General features: G+C 30.0%; 1 long non-coding RNA gene across 2 annotated transcripts; it reads left to right on the forward strand.

Moving 5' to 3' along the window:
* The first annotated feature begins 791 nt into the window (after positions 1-791).
* LOC149878703 (uncharacterized) lies at positions 792-10487 on the forward strand. 2 transcript variants are annotated; one of them, XR_016447047.1, is made up of 5 exons: positions 792-896; positions 5380-5654; positions 5794-6225; positions 6328-6718; positions 8565-10487. It is a non-coding gene; the product is annotated as an uncharacterized LOC149878703 (long non-coding RNA). The 2 variants fall into 2 exon arrangements; XR_016447046.1 differs by having other exon boundaries at positions 792-893.
* The last annotated feature ends 519 nt before the right edge of the window (positions 10488-11006 follow it).

The following is an 11006-nucleotide window of genomic DNA, read 5'->3' on the forward strand; positions in this document are numbered from 1 at the left end:
TTTTAAATTGTTTAAGTTGAAATTTCATTCTTGGCAGTTGATAGCAATCAAAATATTTCGGAATATCACAATCAGTTTTTCGTCGATATTTAGCACACGGCTTAAAAACGGAGATTTGCAAATACATGTCGATAAACGTTATCTTTATTTTGCTACCTACTCCACCTAATATTTATTGATCCACTCTTACTCCAAATTGCAAGTAGAGCTGTTGCATAATATGCTTTTATTTTTATTATTATTAGTTATTGATCATCTCTTTTAATGATTTCCCAATGTTAACCGCGGTGAGAAAGTCGATGAATATTAAACATCAACTGCGCGCGCAATGGTATTTACATGCGCGTACGTTCAATTGGTGGATTAACAAGCGTTGCACTAAAAAGAACAAAAAATTGTTGTAGAAATCTTGAAAACGGCGTGTTAGAAAAGAATCTTCAAATCTAACGGTTGCAACTTGTTCATCTCCGAAAAATTATTTTCATTTCAAGTGGAATTGGCGTCTTAAGCCAAAAATCATTTAAAATCATGCCATCTAGAGATAGAACTAAAATATGGCATAATTTTGAGAGAGTAGTAAAGCAAGTGGAAAAGAAAAATGTTGATATATATATATATATATATATATATATATATATATATATATATATATATATATATATATATATATATACATATACATATATATATATATATATATACAAACATATTTTGGTAATCCTGTAGTTAAGCGGCGTAAAATAAATAAGTTATTTTGGTTGAATAAACTCTACGATGGTGAAAATGAAAATAATTAATCTGAAGGGAATGAATGTTATAATGTTATGAAACGTGAAAGAAAACTCAATAAAAAAGAAAAGCGATATTTCCAACAATATGAAAGAAAAGCGAAAGTTGTAATTGTTAAATTTTTTATTTTTTTCAATTATATTGTATATCATAAATATTTAAATTTATATATATATATATATATATATATATATATATATATATGTTTATAAATATCAAAAGCGTATGTATATATCTCCATGTATATATCCATATATATAGATATATTTATATATACACATATATATATATGCACATATATATTTTGATATATATACATATATATACATATATTTTTATACATATAAACATATTTGTTTATATGGTACCTAATATATACAAATATGTATATATGTTTATATATATGTGTGTGTGTGTGTGTGTGTGTGTGTGCGTGTGTGTGTGTGTGTGTGTGTGTGTGTGTGTGTGTGTGTGTGTGTGTGTGTGTGTGTGTGTGTGTGTGTGTTATTAATTAGTTGTGTATTGAATCATTCGTCTATATTGAGTGAATATTTCATCTTAACATATTGTTAACAAGCATAACGGCTATTTTCATAGCCGCATATCTTTTAAAAACATATTAGCAAAACAATAATTGTAGTATCCTAAATTTTATAATTTTGATAATTAATCTCAGACACTTTAAAATTTAATTATTAACAATCATAAAATATAAAGTTGAAATATTTTTAAACAAAAAAAAATAAAATTAGTAGACAATAACAACATAAATGATAAAGTTAAAAACAAAAATTGTAAATAAAAACGTATTTAAAGAAAAAAAAAGTAAGCAAATATCTACTTTGAAATTTATCTACTTCGGTTTTTATAACTAATTTGAGAATTTTTTACACTCTACGAACAAGAGGGCTTAAAGCTAAATAATAAATTTATTTTACGCCGCTTAATTATGGGATTATGTTTTTTTTGAAGAGATTGAGGAGAGAGAGAGGTTTGCTCTTTTTCCTCTCTCTTCCCTTCTCTAACTATCTTCTCTAACTATCTTTATGTTTTCTTCTCTTTTTCTCTCTCTCTCCCTTTCTCTCTCTCTCTTTCTCTCTCCTCCTCTTCCTTCTTTTTTCTCTCCTTTTTATTTCTTTTTTTTTTTTCAACAATAACAACAGAAGATCAATGAAGTTATCTTTATTCCAATTACATTAAAACGGAATAAAACCATACTGTGATTCTAAAGCCATTCAAAGATGCAAAGAGCAATCTGATCCTGAATTATATCTTTTATTTCCTTCAGCAATTGATGGTGTAATCATTTACGGAACTTAAAAATGACATGAGCATGACAATGATAATTTGTTCAAATAAGCCATTGCAACTTTTTTAAAGACTGAAATCAACAAAGTGTGTGACCTGCTTATGAAAATATTAAGAAACGTAAAAACCTTTGTAGATAATGGCCACCAAATCCAAATGAAACAACTACAATATTATATATCTGCCAGCAAAAAGAAAAAATATGGCAGTGCACTCATTTCTCTAAGTTAAGTAGCGCAATGGTGCATTAACAATAATGTTCCCAACAGTGAGGATGAGCCTTTCATAGTAAGTTACAGAACTGTTTACTCTGATGGTTTAGCTGAAGAGCAAGAAAATAATGATGTCAGAGACAGTTCAAAGTTTCAAGTTTTTGTATCAACAAAAAAACTCCTATTTTCCAAGCTTTAGGAAAAGAAAAAGTACATGTTGATGCTACGTACAAATTAAGTTGGCACGGGTTCCATGTCTTGCTTGTAGGCATCCTTTTCTATGGATTACCATCTTCATGTATATTCGAAAGTATTCTTATGGTTTGACAAAAATCAATCAGGAAAGTATCAACTTGAAGTATTAATCACAGATGATGCTGATTCAAAATGTATTTTCTAATGTTTTTTGCAAAAATGATATGATAATATGTTTCACATATGTGTCAGGATGTTGATAAAAAGGCTGAGGCGATGGTGAACAAAAACCATCAAGATGAAATTATCAAGAGTATAGAAATATTGAAAAAAAGTCAGAATAAAGATATCTTTAAGGATGCTCTGGGTTTGTTTTGGAAAAAATAGAAAACACTTAGAACAGAAATTTCTGTGAACTTTCTAACAGAATGGTTGATTTTTCATCGAACTTGGTATGAAGGCTTTAGACATTTCACACAAAGTGCTAATAATGCCCTTGAACTGTTTAACAGAGTGTTGAAAAAACACTTTAATGGAAAGGCATCCATTTTCAAGATTTGAAGAGGAAATGGAACATTGTATCAATTCAAACAAAAAGCTTTTTAAATTCTGGACCTTGACTATTGATCAACAATGAAGAAAATTGTCACACCTTTGTCACATCAAATTGTCACATGTATGTCACATCAAATTGTCACATGTATGTCACATCAAATTGTCACATGTATGTCACATCAAATTGTCATTGGTTGAACACAGTGAAATTCAATACCGTTTAATTGTTATTCGAAAACTAATTATTAGTTTTTTTTTGTAATCTTTTTTAACAACTAAGCTAAATTATTTATTTACATCAATCATTTTTGATATTTTATAACTGCACGCTAAGATAGAAACCAAATAGTTTTGAAAGTACTTGATATCATTTCTTGGATCTTACTTTGAGTTACTTTTTTTGCAACTGCCATCTACTTTTTCTTAAAATCATCTACATCTTAAGCTAGTTTTTTCCTTTTCAACAGGATTCCTTTTTTAATCTGCTAATAACTTTCAATAATTCACTGCTCAAGACATCTCAGAATATTTTCTATCATAGGTACTAATTCGACGCCTTTTTGTTCACGTCATTCTGAAGACTTTATGAAGTAGTGGATTGTAGCCAAATCAGGCTAAAATGTTTTTAGTATTTCATGCTTTTTAATGAATGGCAAAAGGTGTTTCTTTAAGCATTCTTCTATTTACAAATCCAAGCTCAAAGTCTTACGAGTAATAAATGGTGCACTTTTCAAAACACAGGACCATAGTGCTTGCCATACAAAAAAACGTGGGAGCAAACTTGTTGACAGCATTTCTATCATTCAACCGATAAAAAATATTGCCGGCTCGGTCATTGTGAAAAGTCTTTTTTGAAATAGGTTTTCTCTGCTTAAAAGTTTATAAAGCTTTTTTTAACAACGAATTGCCTTAATTTCTCCATCAGTGGATCCAGTGGATCCAGTGGATCCAGTGGATCACTTTTGAGTTTACTTATTATGATATGCTTTATATTCTTGAGATTTAGGTACTTCTCCAATCAAAGCTAGGGTTCAAGTTTTCCCGCAAGATCTCTCTATAGCTGATATGGATTTGCTTTAATGGGACGAATGATTGATTTTTGCTTTATATTTATTTTTAAATCCTTTCTTTTTTACACCTTCAGTTTTTCTTTCAAAAGATCAAGTCTCTTTACATCACCCCAAATAAAAAATCCAACTGAAAATCGAGCAACTCCGATCAACTTTGAAATGTCAACTTGTGATAAAGGATTTTGGAAAATTTCCAAAAGTTTTTCTTGATGTACTATTTGTTTACTCAACCCGATAACAATCAAAACTCAAGACCAATACAATCAACAAATAACACATTAGCTTCTCTCTGCAAATCTAAAATTGTTTTCCGCAAATCTGAAATTGCTTTCTGCAAATTATAAAAATCTTTTAAATAGTTTTTAAGTAATTAACAATTAAAGGGTATTTTCATCGTGTTCAACCGATGGTTGTCCAGATTTCATTAAGAATTTCATCTGCATATATTGCTGGTCTTGCAGTTTGAATGAAGTAATGTAAAACCCCACTGGCAGCAAGAGACACTCCTATTGGTGAAAAAAAAATGTGGGAGACCAAAAAAGTCTACTAAAACATTACCAAGAGGCTAATTTGTTATCATTATTATTAAATATTTGAAGATCATTTATCATACAAAAGTGCTTAACTGAATGTATACTGACCAATTTGTGATTTCGCTGACTGATTTATATTGATTACTTCATTTAAAACTTGCTATTTTTTTCATATTTTTAAATATTTATTATATTAAATATTTGGAGATCAATTATTTTACAAAAGTGTATAAACAGCATTTTTACTTACTAGCTTCTGTTTTTACTGACCAATTTTGATTTTAAATATTATAAAATAATATTTAAAATCAAAATTTTTACTTTTATACTGACCAATTTTAATTTTTATACTGACAAAACTTGAAATTTAATAACTAACCATTTGTGTAAAATACTAACCAAAACTATATATTTACTTAACAATATTTTACTTAACAATATTTTACTTAACAATATTTTACTTAACAATATTTTACTTAACAATATTTTACTTAACAATATTTTACTTAACAATATTTTAATTAACAATATCTTACTTAACAAAAAAATACTAATCGTTTATTTCAAAAAAATTCTGATAAATTCATCACAAATACTTACTAAAAAAATTGTACCCTTACCAATTTCGGTATAAATAAGCTATCAACATTCAATTTTTGAATAACTATTCATAATTATGGCTATATGGGATTAAGTTAAAATATTATTTTTTTGCAGTTTTCACAATGGTAACATTAGGCAGTAAATGGTTAAACTTCCGGTGTTGTATGAGAACTTGCGAAAGGAATGAAGCAACAGCGCTGAACTATCTTCCTCATGCTGAAGGCGTTTCCTTCATGAGTGACTTGAGGACCAACAGGTCAAATGATCCATATTCAACGCTAACCATTCATTTTGTTGATAAAAACTTCCACCTGAAGAGGTTTGTCGTCATTTGTTCTCCATTTAAATGATTGCCCTTCTGCTGAAAGAATAGCCAGCAATTTAGACCGGTAAGTTCCTAGCAAGATGGAGAGGTAAGTTAGATTTTTAATCAAAATGTTAATGGTTAAACTAATGCAGTAAAAATGGTGAAAAACAATTATTTTTTGTAAATTACGACCAAAAGTATAACTTTTTTTTAATTCTTAGGGATATCCGAGAATCGCCCTGATTCAAATATAATGCCGTGACAACGATTGTCTCCGACGCGGGTTCCAATATGATCCTTGCAGTCAATAAAAGCGAAAAAACTTAAAATTATCTACATATCCCACCGACTGAACAGGATCGTCGAGGCAGCGCTTAAAGCAAAAGGTGGCGTGCGTTTGTCAGCGAGGCAATCAAACAGGCCGCAGCGTTGACCAGTAAATGCCTGAAGAGTCCGGCAAAAAATTTATAAGTTAAAACCGATATTGATGTCATCAAAGAGAAGAAAAAAGAAAGCTAATGACAAACTGAAAATGTTAATGATAATTGCTCCGGTGGCAACTCGGCGGAATAGTAACTTCAAAATGTTGGAATCCATTATGAAGCGTCAGCCAGCTATCCAAGCCATTATGGATCAACCACATTACAGTAATGGTAAGAGTATTCATAAACTTTACATTTAAAATTGTAGAAAACAGTTAATTTTGGTGAAAATCAATCAAAATGGTTTGTTTCTTTTTTTTTTTTTGCGTAAAGCTCTGGAAATCTGAAGAAAGTTATTCCAAGCGAGGCTGAGTATGACATAATTGATGCCATCCTTGCCATTTTGAAGGAGTTGTTTCTCATCACGGCTAATCTTGTGGCAGACCTTACTCCAATTTAGCACTTTGCTTGTTTAAAGCTAAAATAATTTTTGAAGTCTTTTGTTGCAGCCATCGACCCACTTAAAGAATCTAGTGCGACAGTTTTTGGGTGAGATGAGGTGCAATCTGCATGTAAATTTGGATGCATACTGTACAAAAGTTCTTGCTCTGTTTAATCTTGAATCCCGTTTTTAAAATGATCCTCTTTTAAAATGGAAAGTCGAGATCAACAGCTACAAAGAATCATTTGAAACATCCATCACACGTGTAATGGTTAACTAAAGGTAAATAATTAATTTAGTTTTAAAGTAGTAAATTTAAACTAATTATTTCATGGATGACTTTTTGGAAATTGAGAATTTGCAAGACGTTGAACGTTACCAAGCGTACGCCCCTCAGATCGGAGAATTTGAGCAATCTCAGAAGAATCCTCTTCAATGATGGAGAAATCATTCGAAACAATTTTCCAGTTCTATTTGAACTAACCTGGAAATGAATAGGCGTGCCTCTGACAATTATATCCTCTGAGAGAATGTTTTTGGCATCTGGCAATATTGTTAACAGTAAACATACGAAGCTGCAAACTGAGCGCATGGATATGTTAGTGTAGAGTCAGCTTGCTCAAGCAGTACCTGTGCTCAAGTCCTACTTGTTCTCTATTGCTCAAGTTAAAAGCAAGCTTTTTGGGGCTTACTGCAGCTGATCTAAGAAAACTTGCCTATCAACACGCTGAAAAATATAATTTACCATACCGTTTTAACAGAGAAAAAAAAATTACAGGGAAGTGTTACTAGAAATTTATGAAAGATAATCCTTGCTTATTCTTACGTTCTCCAGAGGTAACATCAATGGCCAGGGCTAAAGCTTTCAATAAAGAATTAGTTTGATAAATAAAAATAAACTCTTTGATAAATATGAATTTATATTAGTCGAATATAGTTTCACTGCATGCCAGATTTATAACGTTAATGAAACAAGATTATCAACCATGCACAAACCACCTAAAATAATCGCTCAAAAAGGCAAACATCAAGTTGGGCAGTTACAAGAAATGAAAACGGTTGACCCCAACATGTATATGTTCTATGAATACAGTAGACGAATTCGTGCCTCCTATGGTAATATTTAAACGTGCACGGATGAACGATTGCTTAAAAAAGGGGGTACCATTAGTAATGATGTTCATGTTTTTTTTGGATGGGCACTCCACGCTTACAAAAAATATCAAAGTATCGATCTAGCGTGTGATTATGGCATAATTATGCCATCTTTTCCTGCGCACCCAACGCATCGTCTGCAAATTTTGGACAAATCTTATTTCAAATCTCTCAAAGCCAATTTAAATGAATCTATTTGGTTAAGAACAAATCCCGGCAACACAATTAAACAAAGTACTGCGTCAGAACTATTGCGGAATGCATACTGAAATTCTTTTCGTATGGAAATTGCAACAGACATGAATTTCAGGATGAATTTTTTTGCATTACATTGGAAGATTCAATGGCTGAAGAGTCTTTGCGCACAAATGAAAGTGAAGTTGTGAGTAATGAAATTCGCAAAACAACTCAAGAAATCAAAAAAGAAGAAAAGTAACTGTGGATCTTATCACAAATCCTTCAACTTCAAACCAAATAAAGTAACAGTTTAATATGTTATGTTCGATTCCAAATGTAATATAGGGAAGCCGTACAAGCGAAGCTGTAGCAGTCGAAATAACGTCATGTGTGAATAAAGAAAATGTAAGAAATGCAATGAAGAGAAAGAAAAATGCGATTAATAAATAGGGATCAATATTGAAGATTTAAAAGAAGAAAGGCAATACTATAAACTATAAACATAGGCGATTAGTTCTGTCGTTTTTGTGTGGAAGATCGAAAAAAAGTATGATTCAATGCTTGAAATATAAAACATGGGTGCACAATCTATGCGAAGGGGTTAACAAAAAAATTTTTAAATATGCGCTGCCTGTGCTTAATGAAAATTAACTAATTATTGAATTTTTTTTTTTTTTTATTATTGTTTTTATTTTTTTTTATTTTTTTTAATTTTTTTTTTATTGAGTTTTAATTCTTAATAAAATGATTCTTAATGAATTTATTCTAAAGAAATACCTAACAATTGTATTTTTAGGTAGGTACGGCTTAAACCATAGGGTGATACCATTTAGGACACTGGTTTCGTAAGTCGTACCCTTATAACTTTTTCTAAGTTCAAATTAATTGATATGACAACACAAAGATTTTTCATAGCTGTTCTCATTAATAAAAAAAATATTTACACTAAAATCGAATAGCAAATATAGTTTTCACATATTTGCTAAATACTTATTGTTATGCAGGTATTTTCTTAGCGGGAATAATTTGAGCAACCTAACCCTATTGCTAGTAAAATTATCCAAAGATCATTTCAAAGTTCAAAGTTCACCCGTACGCAGACTTTTTGACTGTATTTTGTAAACTTTGTTACATAATTTAAGGAAAACGATAATTTTCGTTTATTTACGGTAAATTTCTTTAAATTTCACGTCATTACAGATAATCCACATGACAAAGACCTAGAAAAGAAAAGACAAGCTTTCGTCAGGACACTAGAAAAATTCACTACAGGATTAGACGAAGAAATGGAAATAGGCAACAGCATTGCTATTCTTACAATTTCTGCCGAACAAATACTATGAACTTCTTTTGGATTTCATAAATTAACTTCATCTAAAGGCAAATCTTCAGCTTCAGACAATCAGTCGTTGGTCTAAATTAACCCAAAGTGGAAAACTTAAGTCACCGTTTAACTTGTTAATTAAAATTGTTAAATTCATAGTAATGTAAGAGCAGAGGTTTGTTTAGTACTTGGGGAAATGCTTTTTTGTTTGGTTATCTTAAAGTGTTTGTGCTTTTATGATTAGGTTGTTGGGTTGCCGTAAGTATTTTGCGGGTGTGGGTGTTTTGTTAATGGTTCGTGTAATGGTAGACTCCTTGACTTCTAACGCTTTAGACCTACGTAAACCTGAACAACAAAACCTTAATATGATAATTTCTCAATTTGAAATATAAATAATACTTACTAAGAGCCCTTCTTTTTTTAACAAATATTTTTAAATAGTTAACTAAAGTATATTCTTTAAATATTTACAAATACAGATGAAAAAATTCTCTTTCTACCTTTGGAACTTTAGCCGATGTTTCTACATATGTTTTTAATATTCTCAACTTAAAATCTTCTTATCTTTCCTTTTCTCAGCATATGTTTCCTAAATCAGATGTTGTTCTCGTATAGACAATCAAATTTTTCCTCAAGTTCGTGTAGTGTTTTTGTTTCGACCTCTTAGCAATGGTTCTCTGAATTAGTTTTTATCAGTTATCTTATGATTAGCGTTTGTCTCTGGTTATGACATATTTGTGAAAATCATAAAATAGTTACAGAATGCTTTCATTTTTTCGGTGTGGTTTTTTTTTTTTTTTTTAATTGAGTTTCTGGTTGTTATTCCAAAAACACTTGTAAATTCCTACGGTGTGGCTGTTTTGTTCTTTTATGCAATTGCACGAGTGTCGACCTGGTGTTTCGGCTGTCTCGCATTTTTCTTTGATCGAAGTCGAGTAAAAGTTAAAGATGATGCTTACGGTTTCTTTCGTTTTCCCAGCTCATAGTGAGCATTATCAGGATTTCTACAGTTTTTACTTGTGTTGTTGTTTTTTATTTGTGCAGTTTTGCTTGTGTTACTTGTTTTGCAAAGCGCTGGATCTGAGTTTAAAAAGATGGAAAAAGATTTCGATAGAGAATGTGAAAGCTTAGTTACTGAATTTGACAAAATCACATGTTTATATAATATATCAATATTTTTACAGATTCTGATGATGCTCTGAACGAGTTTATGAATGATGCTATTAACATCTTGTGTTTAGAAGATTTTCTATATATATAAGTAATAATCTAAATAATTTTAATAAGACAGTTGCACACTCTATTATTTATTTTGGATATATGATTCGTAATATGCAACAACGAAAATGTTGAAACACATATATTATATATTTTTATATAAAATATTTGTGCAACAGAAATTGATTTGATGAATGAGATTTTTTCTATAAAAAATAAAATGGAAGCTGGAATAGAATTATTTGAAGATTATATTTCTGAACTAAAAAAGAACAAACATATATAAAAATATATAAAAATATGTAAAAATATGTAAAAATATATAAAAATATGTAAAAATATATAAAAATATATAAAGTATACAAAAAATATATAAAAATATATAAAAATATATAAAAATTATAAAACTGATAATTTCAAAGGAGCAAGTTTTGCTCATCGTCAGATGATAACGATATTGATACAGATGATGATAATGACTATGATGATGACGATGATAATGATGATGATGATGACGATGATAATGATGATGATGATGATGATGATGATGATGATGATGATGATGATGATGATGATGATGATGATGATGATGATGATGATAATGATGATACAATTACAGATACAGATGATAATGATAATAATAACGTTGAGTTGATTGTTTCTCTAAACAACATTGTTGATTATTATAACAACTAT

The sequence above is a fragment of the Hydra viridissima genome, unplaced genomic scaffold, assembly GCF_058129835.1.
Source record: "Hydra viridissima isolate aposymbiotic clone 2 unplaced genomic scaffold, HvirCarnegie_v1 scaffold_14, whole genome shotgun sequence".
Taxonomy (NCBI): Eukaryota; Metazoa; Cnidaria; class Hydrozoa; order Anthoathecata; family Hydridae; genus Hydra; species Hydra viridissima.